The 15614-nt window shown below is 39.0% G+C and overlaps 1 protein-coding gene and 1 long non-coding RNA gene across 6 annotated transcripts in view; one reads left to right on the forward strand and one right to left on the reverse strand.

Annotated features, from left to right (window-relative positions):
* Window positions 1-10013: 10013 nt before the first annotated feature.
* Window positions 10014-12550, reverse strand: LOC128247806 (uncharacterized). The gene is made up of 2 exons (XR_016241900.1): window positions 12412-12550; window positions 10014-11657 (listed from the first exon to the last, which is right to left on the reverse strand). It is a non-coding gene; the product is annotated as an uncharacterized LOC128247806 (long non-coding RNA).
* LOC106872171 (uncharacterized) overlaps window positions 10496-15614 on the forward strand; it is a 59383-nt gene continuing 54264 nt past the window's right edge. For 2 of the 5 annotated variants that reach the window (XM_014919059.3, XM_014919060.3), the window contains exon 1: window positions 11708-12258. The gene's annotated coding sequence lies outside the window, so the exon portion shown is untranslated. Of the gene's footprint in view, window positions 10518-11608; window positions 12259-12595; window positions 12618-15614 lie in introns of those variants that run through there. The other 3 variants (XM_089352337.1, XM_052967767.2, XM_052967768.2) reach the window with 3 other exon arrangements.

Below are 15614 nucleotides of genomic sequence, written 5' to 3' on the forward strand. Positions count from 1 at the left end.
ATTTTCCCTCCTTTTTTTAGTGGACTATTTGGCGTTGAGTCCACGTTTTTCTTCCTTTCTTTTTTCATATTTACCACCGTATATTCCTCCTCCACCTTCTCTGGACACTTCTCACTCACTGGGGTCACCACTCCGGCATTTTGCTCCTGCTCGTCACCTTGTTGCTACTGTTCCTTTCTCATCATTCTGGGGACAACTTGCTTTCATGTGTCCCCTTCTCCACACTGGTAACAGGTTGGATGTCTTCCCTCCACCTCTGCTCTTAATCTCACTTCCTCCTGCAGTATCACCTCCTCCTCTATCTTGTGCAAGTCCTGCAAACTGACCTGGACCGCCACCTCGAGGCATTATCCCCATCAGTTTACCTCTTTTGTTCTTGTTACTTTTAAAACTTTCGCTTCCTCCGCCATATTATATATAATGGCTGCCACCAGCCACGTCTTCTCAATCTCCGGGGATACTCTACGAATGCTTACCCTGGCCACTCGTTTGCCACAGTAAATCGGCAGAAGTACCGACTTTGGCGCTCTTATCGCCGCTGTGGTGTGATTTGTCATGTCTTGTTCGCTCGTGAACCCTACCTCCACTGTGCCGTACTTTTTTCCCTCTGGTATAGAATGCTGTGAGGCTTTTTACCTCCTTTAAACACTCCTCTATGACTTCCACCGTAGCTATTTCAATTCTTTTCGTTGCCGTGGACAGCGTTCTATATACTACTGTCGGCTTAGTCACACTAGCTGTCAGATCTTGTGGCGGGGTCGACCTCAAACTGGTTCCATCGTTTTTGATCAGTCTGTTAAACACCTTCAGCTTCTTTTTCTCTATCTTCACGTCTCGAACCTGTAACACGTCTGCAGTTAAACCTCTTCCATTGGCTGAAGCATAGCTACCGACTGGAACTGGTTCGCTTTCCATCCTTACTTTTCTTATTACTTTACCCATAAATGGGGAAGAAAACAGTTATAAAATCACAGCAAAAACAGTATGTAACAATTGAACAATTCGACAATGAGTTTAAGCAATTAGGTTCACTCTTATAGAAGACCTTCAACAAATAATCAACAATGCCACTCACGTCCAACAGGGATAAGAAATGATGAAACAGAACAAGAAAAAACGCTGTGAACTCAGAAAAAACGGTGTTAACTGCCAGAGTTCATACAGTTTCTTTATTTTATTGGAATGTGTAAGCCAATTTTCAGTTACGTAGGGGTGGTCAGGATCCTTCCACAACAAACACAAAAATAATTTCCTTTTTCAGACTATTGTTACTTTTTCTGTCTCTATTTTTTTCTTTACATTTCTCACTTCTTTAACAAAGGAATCTCATAGCCATACCCTTGCACACACATATCTTCTACCACATACCTCCATGTTCCTTATGTCTTCCTTTTCACTTCATACTCATGACTGCTGCCACTTCCTCACTTCCATTTTTTACTTGAATACAACACAATTACAACCAGCACATCAACCACCCACAAACAAATTACTCCATGCCACTTCATTTCCACACTTGCACACATACAGACACCTCACTACAAACAACATACACCTTCCCTATGGCTAGCTCAATACACCAACTCACCCCTATATGCATATACATACACTCATCCCTCCTCCCTTATTAACTACCCTCATAGAACCACATTCCCATCTTGCTCTTAACCCCCTCACCAGTTTCCCCAACCACTTTTTCTCATTCACTTTCTTCCTATATATTTTTTCTGATGAAGGACAAGAATCTGAAATCTCAAGACGTTTTCTATCCTTTTAAGTACTAAACTAATTGCCATCATAATCTTTCCTTAGTGGCAATGTAGCTTTCAGTCAATGCTGTAAAACACTTGCAATAATCTCTAAAGTGAAAATTTTAACTTTCCTGGTCAACCAAGTGGTTCTTAGTATAATATCAGTTTTAGGCTGAGCATCAAGGCTAAATTTTATATTAAGAGAATTAATTTTCTTATTAAATAATGCAATATCTTATTGTTACCACTTATTTGCAATATTTTATTAAAGTTTGTAATTAAAGTTTCATTTTAAATTACATGCAACTAAAGCAAGAAAGCTTTGTACTTCAACTCAATAAATTTCATAAATTATTTGTTTCATTGCCTGTTGATTTGCAACTCATCCAAATTGTTAATTAATGGTTGTTGATCAAACTGAGGCAAAGCAGTAATTTTTCAATTAAAACACATAAACTATGATTTAATAATTAAAATATGACTAGTAGAAATATATTGGGTTGGCAACTAAGTTCCCACCGTTTTTTTAAATTTTAATTTTTTAAAAGGTTTAATAAAAAAAATAACAACTAATTAAATAATAATGTATTCACCCTTGTTGTTTACAACTTCTTCCCAACGTTCAACAAGATTTTCAATATCTCGTTGGTAGAAATCACCCGATTTCGACTCGAAAAATTGATCCAACCAAGCTCTCAATTCTGCAATAGTAATGAACGAAACTTCATGCATAGCCTCTGAAAGAGATCGAAAGAGGTGGAAATTTGTTGATGCCAAATCAGGAGAGTATGGCAGGTGTGGCAGCACTTCCCAGCCATGCGTTTGAATGGCTTCCTTGGTCATATTGGCGATATGAGGGCGGGCATTGTCATGCAGCAGAAGAACTCCATGCTATCGATTAGGTCTTTTCTCTTGAATAGCCGTGTTGAGTTGTTCCATCTGTTGAACATAGAGTTCCACATTGACCGTTTGGTTCCATTCAAGCAATTTGTAATGGATAATCCCTTCCCAGTCCCATCATACACACATCATTTTACGCGGATGAAGATCTTGTTTCATGTGCGGTGTCGCTTGTTTACTGGGGCGGTGTCGCTTGTTTACTGGGGCTAAGCCATTCCTTACACTGCTTCATATTGATGTATGGGCACCATTTTTCATCACCAGTTACGATTCAGTAAAGAAATGGTTGCTTGTGTCCACAAGTTGAGTGGTGACAAGCAAGCAAACCAGCGGAGATTGTGGCTCATTGATTTTTGTTGTTGTCACTTAAAGCATGCGGAACCCATGCTCCATACTTGTGAACCTTTCCCATCGAGTGAAGATGCTTCTCTATAGCAGTATGGGAGCATTCCCTTTTCTCTGTCAGTTCCCTTGTTGTTTGTCAAGAATTTTCGTGCAAAAGTTGGTTTCATTGCTCTTCATCAAACTCAACTGGACAGCCAGAACTAGGTGTGTCTTTGAGGTCAAAATTTCCATTTCTGAACTTGGCATACCAATCACGAGCGGTTCTTTCAGCTATGGTACCCTCTCCATACACAGCACAAATGTCACGAGCAGCTTTTGCAGTCTTAGAACCTTGATTAAAAAGCAAAAAGAAGGAGGTGTCGAAAATGCTCATTTTTCTTAACTTGACATTCCATTTTAATGATCTGAAAATAAACAAAAATTAATTAAAATTAACTAGAAAAAGAAAAAAATAGATTCCAAAATGATTCCAAAATAGAATTCTCGAAAAAATTAGATTCCAAAATTTAAAAACACAATAAATTCCAAAATTTAAAAAAACGGCAGGAACTTAGTTGCCAATCCAATATATTTATTTTCATAATATACAACAGAAATGATAAGGAATAAATTAATAAATGCTAATAATACTTATTTGTAGATGTTTTAAAAGTATATTTTTTTGCTTTCACATTTTCACAGTAGAATTGATATTGGATACTTTTGGATAACTTTTGAATATTCGTTTATCCTGTTAGATTTATAATTTTTTAAGGATAAAATATTAAATCACTATAATTATTTATATATAATAAAAATCAGGATTAACACCAACAACACAAATCCCCAAACCCAGTAAAGCCCCAAGAATTTGTATTTTGCATAACTTGTTTTACTTTTTGTGTAGTGTCACGGCCAATGTTTTGTGCATTTTAAAATGAAAATACATAATTACCTATTACATCAATATTAACAATGCATCCTCACATGTAGTTGGAAAATATGAACAGGATAAGTGAAACTTCAAAGGTTCAGAGCTCTTTTTATCCAACATTCAAATCAAAATCCCATTGAAATAGTAAGTGGGTTTGTAGGATTTGGAGATTTTTATGAGATATTTTTCCCAAACGCCTTCTAAAAATGCTTTTACTAGAACAACCAAATAGTAAAAGTGAAAGCTATTATTTTGGCTTGTATTCAATTCTGGAAGGCATTCTTGTATTGCTTACCATATTCAATCATGGTATCCACAGAAAGCTAGGGTAAAAACATAGGAAAGGAGAAAGGCTTATGATGGAAACAGTAGAGTACATAAGAACTTTCAACTAGCACAGCATAAATTGCAGAAGAGTGTAGAAAGTGATATTAAGATTGATGTGATGTCTTAATAAGGAATCATAAGTAAGAATGAGAAATGGTGAAATATATTTAAAAGAAAATTCAACAACTTTTTTTTAAGCAAAGAAGACTTTCTGAAACTCAACCCAGCAAATTTGCAACATCCATTTGGAAATTCTTGGGTATCATGTAACTACTGGCCCATTACAATCCCATCATGATAATGTTCACCATCTATTATTTAGCCAATGATGCCCATGAATTTGCTGTTCAATAATATTCTTTAATTTCTGTTGATTTTTGAAATAGAACACTTAATGGAGATTCACAAGCATTTTGGGATGTCTATTAAAGATTGTTGTGAACTTAATAATAATGATGCTGCCAACATGTCTGGCAAATACAATAGTACCCAATCAAATGTGCAGTTATTCTCCATGAGCCAGTCATTCTCTAAACTTCCATGGAATAGATTCTATAGTGTGTTGCAGAGTCAGTTACAGCTTTTGAGTAAGTGCAAACAGTTTACATTTTGTTTTTTTCCAAACCCCAGCATTAGCCTATTCTTCAACAGGAGCATGTAAGTGAATCCATCAACACTTTATCAGATACTTGCAGGACTGACTGACTGTCAAGCATGAAATTATCTGCTAGTATCATGTTGGAATATGATGTAGAGGTTTGATTAAATGGATGTTGAATAATTAGTTAGGCTGATTTTGGCTGCCAAGTCCACTTGAAGATTTCAAGGAAATCATTTATTTATACATAACCATTACAATGATTATTACATTATTTATACATAACCATTATTACATTATAATAGTTATTTGCCAGGGGTTGTATAGCTTTGATCATCAGTAGTAAATTGTGTATATATGTTGGCTAAGAATCTTTATGTGTGGCAGAAGGTGAGAATTGAGAATGCCCTGTGTTAGTGCTTGGAGAAGTGAGAATATTGTACTCAATGTAGATAAAGTAATGCTTTTTAACCTAAGGTCGAGTAGCTGACCAAGAATCCTGTTTGCCTGTTTTCTCCAGGACATCTCAACCTTTTATCTTGTCCCTCTGCCCACAACAGCTTGGCATTAATCTTAATCTATAGCATGGCCGTAAATTTTGATAGGAAACCCTGGAAAATTTCATCAATTGTATGATTGCAGCTGAAATACTAATGATCAAAATCCAGGGCATCTCACCTGATATTCTGTGGTCTATTTTTCATGACTAAGCTGATGCAGATTCAAATATAAGCTCTGCTACAATGACTTGCAATAAAACACTTCTTTCTCTGAAACTCACACTAAAAGTCTTTAACAAAGTCAGTGACATAATTATATACATGTCATCCTTCAGCAAAAATTAGATCATCCAGAAATGAGATGCAACAGTGAGTGTATCTGCTGTTTTAGGTGGGATGGAAGGTTTGAGGGGGTACCCAAAAGAAAGCAGAATTTTGCAATATTATTTTATTCACTTACTTTTACATGTTTACATTTTTATTGCCTTCAAAGTACTCTCCATTTGAAGCAATGCATTGGTCCAGATGAATTTTCCACTCCTGGAACTCTTGCAAAGTGATGCCTTCAAATGCCTCCATCATTTTTTTTTCTTCACCTCTTCCACATTTGCAAAACGTTTTCCTTTAAGGACTTTTTTCATTCAGAGGAACAAAAAACAAGTCACAGGGAACGGAATTTGGTGAATAGGGAGGGTGGTAAGTGAGGTTGTGTCATTTTTGGTCAAAAACTGTCTCACACTCAAGGTAGTGTGTGCAGACACATTGTCATGATGAAACCACCACTCTCCTCTTTACAACAGACCAGGGTGTTTTCATCTCACTGCATCTCACAAATGCTTCAACCAGGAGGAACAAATTCTGTATGGACAATTCCATTTGCATCAATGAAATAAATCAGCATTGTCTTCACATTGGACTTCACTCAACACACTTTTGAAGGGCTTCTATTGACTTGATTGCTGTTTCATTTCCAGGTCGTAGCTGTAGCACCAGCTTTCATCAGCAGTGATGACCTTCAAAAAAAGGTCTGGATCAACTTCCAAATGTTCTTTCAGTTCATGACATGCATTTAATCATGACTGCTTTGATCTTCCATGAGCACAAATTTTACTGCAACTCTTTCCATTAGCAATTCCTTACTTAAAATTTGTTGGCAGGAGCTCCAGGACACACCAGTCATATCAACAAGTTCATCAATTATTCAGCGATAATCTTCTAAGATCAGTTCATGATGTTTTCATTCATTTGGGAGGGCAATGGTTAATGGAGGCTGGTCTTCAAACAAAAAGTGACCATTCCTAGTGTGAAAACCACTCATAAACTTGTGTTTTGCTCATGGCAGTTTCCTTGTAAGCTGTTTGAAGCATGACAACTGTTTTGGCTACCAATTTCCCCAGCAGAAAGCAGAACTTCACAGAAACATATTGTTCCTCCATTTCAGCCATCGCAAAAATCAACAAAGAGGGGAGAAGCACTGCAAAACAATGATGCACCATGTGGCAGTATGACTTTATTTGACAATACTGATCAGGAAACTGATGCATGATAGTCACATCAAGAGGCTTCTAGCAGCAGAAGTTTTAACTGCAACTGGCCTGCTCTACAGAGAATGTTTCCAGTTACTTTTGGGTACCCTCTCAAATATATATATAAACACACATAAACACATATATATTAAAATTTACACACACAAACATCTGTCTATCTCTCAACCTAACTATCCATCTTTATAATTTCACACAGGTTACCTGAACCAAAAGGTTTTCTAGTCGTAACTAGACATCATGAGAGAGTTGATTAATATATGCCATTCTGAGTCATCTCATATGAGAATTCCCTTGGCTCAGAATCCACAAAAGGAGCTCACTCACCAATTCAGCTTTGCTTCAATAGCAGTGGCCAGCATATCTTACCCTCCACTCTCAAATGATTGATGATATGTTGGAGACATTTTCATAAAGCTCTTCTTTTGCTGGATGTGGTTTCCATGATTTTGTGAGAACAGCATGCAACATATGTGCATAGATCCCATTAAGCTTGCTTTTTATCTTTTTTGTCAGAGTCCTCACTGATGAACTGTAAAGAACTTATTCTGCTATGGCTCTGAAGAATTCCTTTTCAAGTAGTCAGGCAGTGTATACTTCCAAATCATTCTTAATTTGCTCAGTGCACTTCATGATTTTGCTATGCAGATTGATACATCTTTTTCAGTGGATGAGATCACTTCCAGATAAATAAAATATTCAACTTTCTTCTACTCAACATTTGATCTGGTCACTCAGCTTAAAGCAATGCTTTACCAGTGAATGAGGGGGGTTCAAATTTAGAGTCACCCTTGAACAATCTTGGAAGATCTATACAGAATATGGTCACAAGTTTTATTTGAGGTGACCCTGAATGCTGAGTAAAAGAAAATTGAACTTCCATCTCCCAGAGAAGAACATCTAAGAAAATCTTTGTGATAGCTCTGTTGAACCTGAATCTAATTCAAATGAAACACCTTAATTGCCATTGATTCTGTGATTGCTGGAACATCAATGTTGTTTGATGTTTCAAGCACAGTACATTGTTCTATGTTCTGTAGCATGACAGAAACAGATCTTCAAAGCATGACAGAAAAGAATCTCTATCTTGTATATTTAAAATTATTGGACAAATACCCAGATGATCTCCCAGAATCCATCCAAGAGGAAGTAAGGGATCTTATATTATCACCATCATCATTAAACATCCATTTTCCATCCTGTCATGGATTGGATAGTTCTACAAGAAATGGAAAGTCAGAAAACTGCACAAATCCCTGCTGTCTGGTTTGGCAGGGTTTCTACAACTAGATGCCCCTCCTAATGCCAACCACTTTACAGAGCATACTGGCACCCACAGCTTTTTACATGGCACCGGCAGCAGTGAGGTCACCAAGTAACTTATAAGACAAGACTCCCTCAACTGAAGGAGGAAAGGTAGTATTGAATGACAGAAAAAGGAGTCTTGCATTAGAGAGAAAATGTAGCTGCCTCAGGTCAAGAGAGAGGGGAGAGGGGAGGGTGAGAGAGAGAAGATAGTGTTGACAGTGAACAGGCTGGGGATTGGAGAGGGTGAGTGGGTGAATTCACAAGATTGCTAAAGAAGAGTCGCAGTTGAAGTAATGAGTTGGCACAGGTAGAGGGAGAGGATATTGGGAGGATGTGTTGTGGGGAAAAGATTCAACAGGGACATATTATGCTGGTAGGTACATGAAGAAGAGTGGGAGGAATGCAGCAACTGATGAGCATGAGTAGTGGGAAGGGAGGGAGCATTGGGAAGATGAGTTGCAAAGAAGGTTTGTGTGAAAGGGGGGGGGGGCATGGACATAAAGGACATGCCTTTATGGCCTCAATTTTACTTAGCTGCGTGGATCTTCTCCAGCACAGTAAATCACCAATTGCCTGAGTCCTTTGTCATCTCATCTGAGTTTTAACATCTGAAGATCATTCCTCACCACTTTTTTCTACGACTTCCTTGAGCTTTCTCTTCAAGAGGTACCCTCTCCATTCATATATTGGCACTTCTTATGCAGCTGTCCTCATCTACCTGCATACATCACCATACCAGCACAGTCTTCTTTCTTAATGTCTCTTACACCCAGTTCTTCTCTTAAACACATTTTATCATACCTGCACACTGACATTACACTTCCAGCAGAGCATACTGGAAACATTTCTTTCAAGCCTTCACATGTCTTCTACAGGCACAGCTCATGTTTCACTGCCATGCAGCACAGCTGTCCAAACACAGGCATCATACAATGTGCTTTTCACTCTGAGAGAGAGGCCTTTGTTACCAACAAAGGTAGTAGCTCTCTTAACTTTGCCTAGTCAGTTCTTATTCTAGTAACTATGCTTTCAGAGCATCCTCTTCCACTGCTAATTTAGTCACCTAGGTAATGGATGAAATGTACTACATCTAAGGATCTCTCAGACATTTGAGGAAGTCTACTTCCTGTACATTCTAAGTGTTTATTGAACCTACACACTTACCACACACAAAAACCACTCTATCTGTGAGCTTTCCTGTGATTCCACTGCATCTCTTATGTGTCTATAGCTTGCACTGGGTACACCATATGAAATTCTACCTACACCTTTTCTACATGTTGAGCAGGGCCATTTCCATAAAGGGATTAGTTATTTTTCTGCTTTCCAGCTTACTAATAATTTAATCTTCGCTAAATCAACTCTAAGGCCCTTTGGTTCCAGTCCTTGCTACCTGAAATTTCTTCACTGATTCTAGTAGAGATTCACCTATAACAAAGTCATCAGCATAGAGGAGCTCCCAAGGGCAACCAGTCTTAAATTCTTCTGTTAAGGCCTAGAGAACTATGATAAACAGGAGGGAGCTATACTCATTGCTATACTCATTGCCAATTTCTACCTTACTGACAGTATCCCAGTACGCTGCTTCAATGGTTTTCACCAGCCACTCACCTATCCCTAGCTTCTGCAGCAACCACAAGATGAAGGACTGAGGAACCATGTCAAAGGTTTTCTCCATATCAAAAAATGTCAAATACAGTTGTACGGGACTGTGTGATGTGAAATGACAAGAATGGGTCTTTTGTACTACATCACACAGCCCTTACAATAAAGAGAAACAAAATGGTACAAATAAGTGCCAGAGGGAAAAGTGACTCAACTGCATAGAATGGTTAAGAGAACATTCATTGATGTAGTAACATGTGTGTCCATGTGTGCATCATGTATACAGAATAATAGACAGGCCATCATGAGAACAAAGTGTATGTGTGTGTAGGCATAGATGTATGCACGTGTGTTAAGTACATTTAAGGATGGCACTAAGAAGACAGTGACAGAGTCTATAACCATCGAAGTGAGAAGTAAGCTCATAGGCACAAAAAAGATAATATCAGTTCATAGTCAGTCATGCACAATAGTTGAAATACTCTATCCAGAAGTCGCAGCCATGATGCTGAGTCAGTTACAGGTACATGTCATACGTGACGTCATGACTATGATGCTACTGCCTGGGTCACTTGATACAGGAGTTCATGCAGGTTGTATATTCACTGTTGATTCGTAGTGAAATAATTCAGACAGTGAACTGAGCTGTGTATATAGAGAGATGATGTTGACGACATTTGATGGTGGCGATGAAAGAGGTTGCCGTAATGCTGTTGCACGAAGTTGGTAAGTCTCAACGTAGCTGCTGTGGTAGTGGTGGTGTCATTTGGTGCTGTCGCCCTAAATGCCTGTGTCTTTGTGGTCAGTGGCTAGACCTAAAAAGGTCTGGAATCAAAGACCTCAGAATGAGGAAAAGCTGAGTTTTTATAAGGAACTGTAGATTCAAACAGGGTAGTAAACAGGCTGTCCTATGTAATCCTTTTTAAAGCCTCCGATTGGTTATACACGGCAAGTTGGTGTAATCAAGTAAAAGACAAATTGCGCCAATACCAACCAGAGTAGTGGATACAACAGGATACAAATAGTGGCCAAAGGCTAGTTGTTCCCTGCTACGTTCAAATGCACGTATATACAATAAATGGGAGAGAGGAATTTCACCTGAGTCTATGCTTCACAGTGGTTTCTTTTTTGCAGTGTATCAATATTTTCATAATTTTTTATAACTTATATTGCTTTCTCATACATATTCCAAAATGTTTCCTCGTGTTGCTGTTCAATGTTTTCCATTCATAATATACTGCAAACCATAAGTTACCATAAACCAATATACTGCAAACCTTAAACTGCTACTCCAATTTACTTCCCTGAAATAAGTTTTCGACAGAAGAGGTATACATTTGTATATTTGTGTTGTCAGTCAAGATCTTACATTTGCAACGAATTAGAGACCGTTGCGTTTATTGCATAAATACAAATAGCAATCTTACATAATTAACAGAAAAGAACAGAACTACATTATGTGTTCTTTTTTAAACACATTTGTGTGATTCGAGGGCGATTTGGTTACTATTTCTGGCAGGTCTTTCGGACTCCTTTATTGTCTCGTGTAACATATTTGTTTACTGTTGTTTATTAACTGCAGCTTAACAACAATAGGCAAAATTCGTTCGCTCGTTATTCTTGTAAAGCATTTATCATGCATCACCATAACATATGATTAGTTAATGAGAGGAACGATCTTTAACGGTTGCAAGTTTTCAGCCAGATATTTTCATTGTAAGATAAGCTAGTTGCTGAGTCATGACATACATCATCAGAGATGATATGAGGTGAGTCGATTGGGACTGTGAAAGAGCACATAAAGAAAGAATCGCCGCCTGTTAGCTTGGATGCATTGACTGCCACTGCCTGCCTGGACGTTGATAACTGCAAGCAGCCGGAAGAGGAGAAGTGTGAGTAAAAGTGGAAGGAAAAACAGTGTTTACAAGATATGTATATATTAAACACAAACATTGTACGTTTATTTCAAGACAATTCTTTTTTCATTTTCTTTTGTCGTTGTCATTCTCTTTCTCACTAGAATGAAAGAAAGATAAATAGATGAGGCGAGGAAGAAAAACAGGAATTCATAAGATATACACGGGAGGGAGTAGCGAGTGAGAGAGGGGGAGAGAGAGAGAGAGTGAAAAGAGAATAGAGCCGAAATATATTATTAGTTTAGTGAAATTGTTAACACGCGCACATTCATATATATTTATATATTAAAATATGCATATACGCTGAATTATAAACGAGAAAAATATTTTAATTAATGAGCGAGAACGTAGGAGGTGGGAAAAAATAAACAAATGCAACTCTTACCCATACAGAAAAAAATAATATATATGCATAAGACATTGCGCTAGAGAGTGAAAGTAAAATAATAGGGAAAAAAATCCGAGGGAAAGACGAACAGACAGAACCGTTGGAAAGAAAATATAGAAATTACAATCTCCGCGGGAAAGCTGGCCGAGGCAAAAAGCAAAAGGTAATTATAAAATAATCAATCGAAAGAGTGAAAATACAATGGATAGTAATTGTGTGTTCGTTGCATTTAGATTTGGAGTTAAACGACTTCAAATAAGAAAGGTTGATTTGTGTATTTAATTTCTTAGTACATTATCCATTGTAACTAAACTACCTTCTTTGTTATTACCGCCATCTCCTTGCCATAGTAGTCGTTGTCATAATTACATTTAGTGCGAACTAGAATTTAATGATTTAGACGAAACCACTGTAACTTCCGTTCATTTTCAAGTCTGGTGAGAGGCTGAGCCTTTCGGTCTTCTGCGTCTACCACCATCGTGTCTCTTTCTTTTTAACGTTTCTTAACACTTGTTTTATAAGGTAATATAATGATCGTGCTCCATTTCTTTATTATAAATGCGAATGTGTCTACTGTGCAAGCATTGATAGGGTTAAGAAGTTCGTTTCCTAAAGACGTTTTCGGGTTCAATCTCACCGCGTAGCACCGTGGGCAAGTGTTTTCTACTATAACTCCTGGCCGACCAAAGCCCTATGAGATATGGTTGACGGAATCCCATCGAATATACATGCATACACATATGCAAACATATATAGACGTGTGTGCACTAGCGTACATAGGGTCTGTGCCACCGGGGGCGGCCCTTCCGTTTGCCGCCCCCGGATCCCACAAAAAATCACACATTGCCTACTGCAGACCCAAAAGTGCTTCCCCTTTAAAAGCACCACCCCCATAAGCAACGCTAGTGTATATACACAAAAACACACACACACACACACATATATATGTATATATATATAATTAAATATATGTATATAACACACATATATGTATATAACACTTATATATATATATATATATATATATATATATATATGTATATATATATATATATGTATGTATATAACGTATATAATACGTATATATGTATATAACACATATATGTATAACGAATATATACTGTATATATATGTGTGTATATATATATATATATATATATATATCATCATCATTATCATCGTTTAACGTCCGCTTTCCATGCTAGCATGGGTTGGACGATTTGACTGAGGACTGGTGAACCAGATGGCTACACCAGGCTCCAATCTGATTTGGCAGTGTTTCTACAGCTGGATGCCCTTCCTAACGCCAACCACTCCGAGAGTGTAGTGGATGCTTTTACGTGCCACCGGCACAAAGGCCAGTCAGGCGGTACTGGCAACGGCCACACTCAAAATGGTATATTTTACGTGCCACCTGCACAGGAGTCAGTCCAGCGGCACTGGCAACGATCTCACTCAAATGTCTTTACACGTGCCAACGGCACAAGTGACAGGAAGGCTACACTGGGCTCAGGTGCCATCACGATTTTGCTTTCGCTTGTCCCAACAGGTCTTCGCAAGCCGAGTTTCGTGTCCAATGAAGGAGACAACGTTGGCATGGGTGCCAGTCGTCAAATTTAGTTCGATTTTGATTTCACTTGCCTCAACAGGTCTTCGCAAGCAGAGTTTAGTGTCCAATGAAGGAAAGGTATGCATAAGTGGGCTGGCTACACCCCTGGCAGAGGCCTTGGATTTAGGTCTCACTGGCTTGCCGAGTCTTCTTACGCACAGCATAATTCCAAAGGTCTCGGTCAGAAGTCATCACCTCGGTGAGGCCCAATGTTCGAAGGTCATGCCTCACCACCTCATCCCAGGTCTTCCTGGGCCTACCTCTTCCACAGGTTCCCTCAACTGCTAGGGTGTGGCACTTTTTCACACAGCTATCCTCATCTATTCTTGCCACGTCCATACCAGCGCAATCGTCTCTCTTGCACAACTGATGCTTCTTATGTTCAACTTTTCTCTCAAGATACTTACACTCTGTCGGGTATGCACACTGACATTACTCATCCATCAGAGCATACTGGCTTCATTCCTTGCGAGCCTACGCATGTCCTCAGCAGTCACGGCCCATGTTTGACTGCCATGTAGCATCGCTGTTCGTACACATGCGTCATACAGTCTGACTTTTACTCTGAGCGAGAGGCCCTTTGTCGCCAGCAGAGGTAAGAGCTCTCTGAACTTTGCCCAGGCTATTCTTATTCTAGCAGCTACACTTTCAGCGCACCCACCCCCACTACTAACTTGGTCACCCAGATAGTGGAAGCTATCAACTACCTCTAGTTTTTCTCCCTGGAATGAGACAGAAGTTGTTTTCTGCATATTTACAGTGTTTATTGCACCTGAACATCTGTCACATACAAAAACTAACTTCCTAGTTAACCTGCCTTTGATATTGCTGCACCTCTTATGTGTCCATAGAGTTTCTACCTACACCTTTTCTACAGATCGAGCAGGGCCATCTACCTGAAGGGGTTTGTGTTTTGTCTACCCTCCTACTTATTAGGACTTTGGTTTTAGCTAGGTTGACTCTAAGGCCCTTCGATTCTAGTCCCTGCTTCCACACCTGAAACTTTTCCTCTAGTTCTGATAGTGACTCATCAATTAGTGCAAGGTCATCAGCATAGAGGAGCTCCCAGGGGCATCTTGTCTTGAATTCCTCTGTTATAACCTGGAGGACTATGATAAATAGGAGGGGGCTGAGGACAGAACCTTGGTGGACCCCTACCTCTACCCGGAATTCATCACTGTACTCATTGCCAACCCTCACCTTACTGACAGCGTATCTGTACATGGCTCACGCAGCTCTCACTAACCATTCTTCTATCCCTAGTTTCCTCATTGACCACCAGATAAGGGATCGAGGGACCCTGTCAAAGGCTTTCTCCATGTCAACGAAAGCCAGGTACAGAGGCTAGGTATTTCTCCTGCAGCTGTGTTACCAGAAATACAGCATCAGTGGTTCGTTTCCCTGGCACGAACCCAAACTGCATCTCATCTAAACTGACCCGCTCCCTAATTAGTTGGGCTATGACCCTCTCCGTGACTTTCATTACCTGATCTAACAGCTTGATACCTCTGTAATTATTTGTATCTAAAGCGTCACCTTTACCTTTGTAGCAGTTGACTATGGTGCTGCTACACCAGTCATTGGGTATGACTCCTTCGTGTATCACCTGGTTAGCAATACGGGTGACTAGGCTATAGCCGACACTGCCAGATATTTTGAGCATCTCTGCAGTGATTCCTGATGGGCCGGGGGCTTTCCCTGTCTTCATACTCTTAATTGCTTTATCTACCATGGTACTGTCAACTCGGATAGCTGGTCCCTCTGTTGGGTTGACATTCAGCAGACTCTCTTTCTCCCATTCATTCTCTTTATTGAGCAATCATATATATATATATACACATATAATCAAAATAATTGAGATTCAGTTGAATTAGGTACTTAAGTTGAAGCACTAAGTCTGACCGGTATTA

Source organism: Octopus bimaculoides, chromosome 5 (genome assembly GCF_046866305.1).
Source record: "Octopus bimaculoides isolate indiv1 chromosome 5, ASM4686630v1, whole genome shotgun sequence".
Lineage (NCBI taxonomy): Eukaryota > Metazoa > Mollusca > Cephalopoda > Octopoda > Octopodidae > Octopus > Octopus bimaculoides.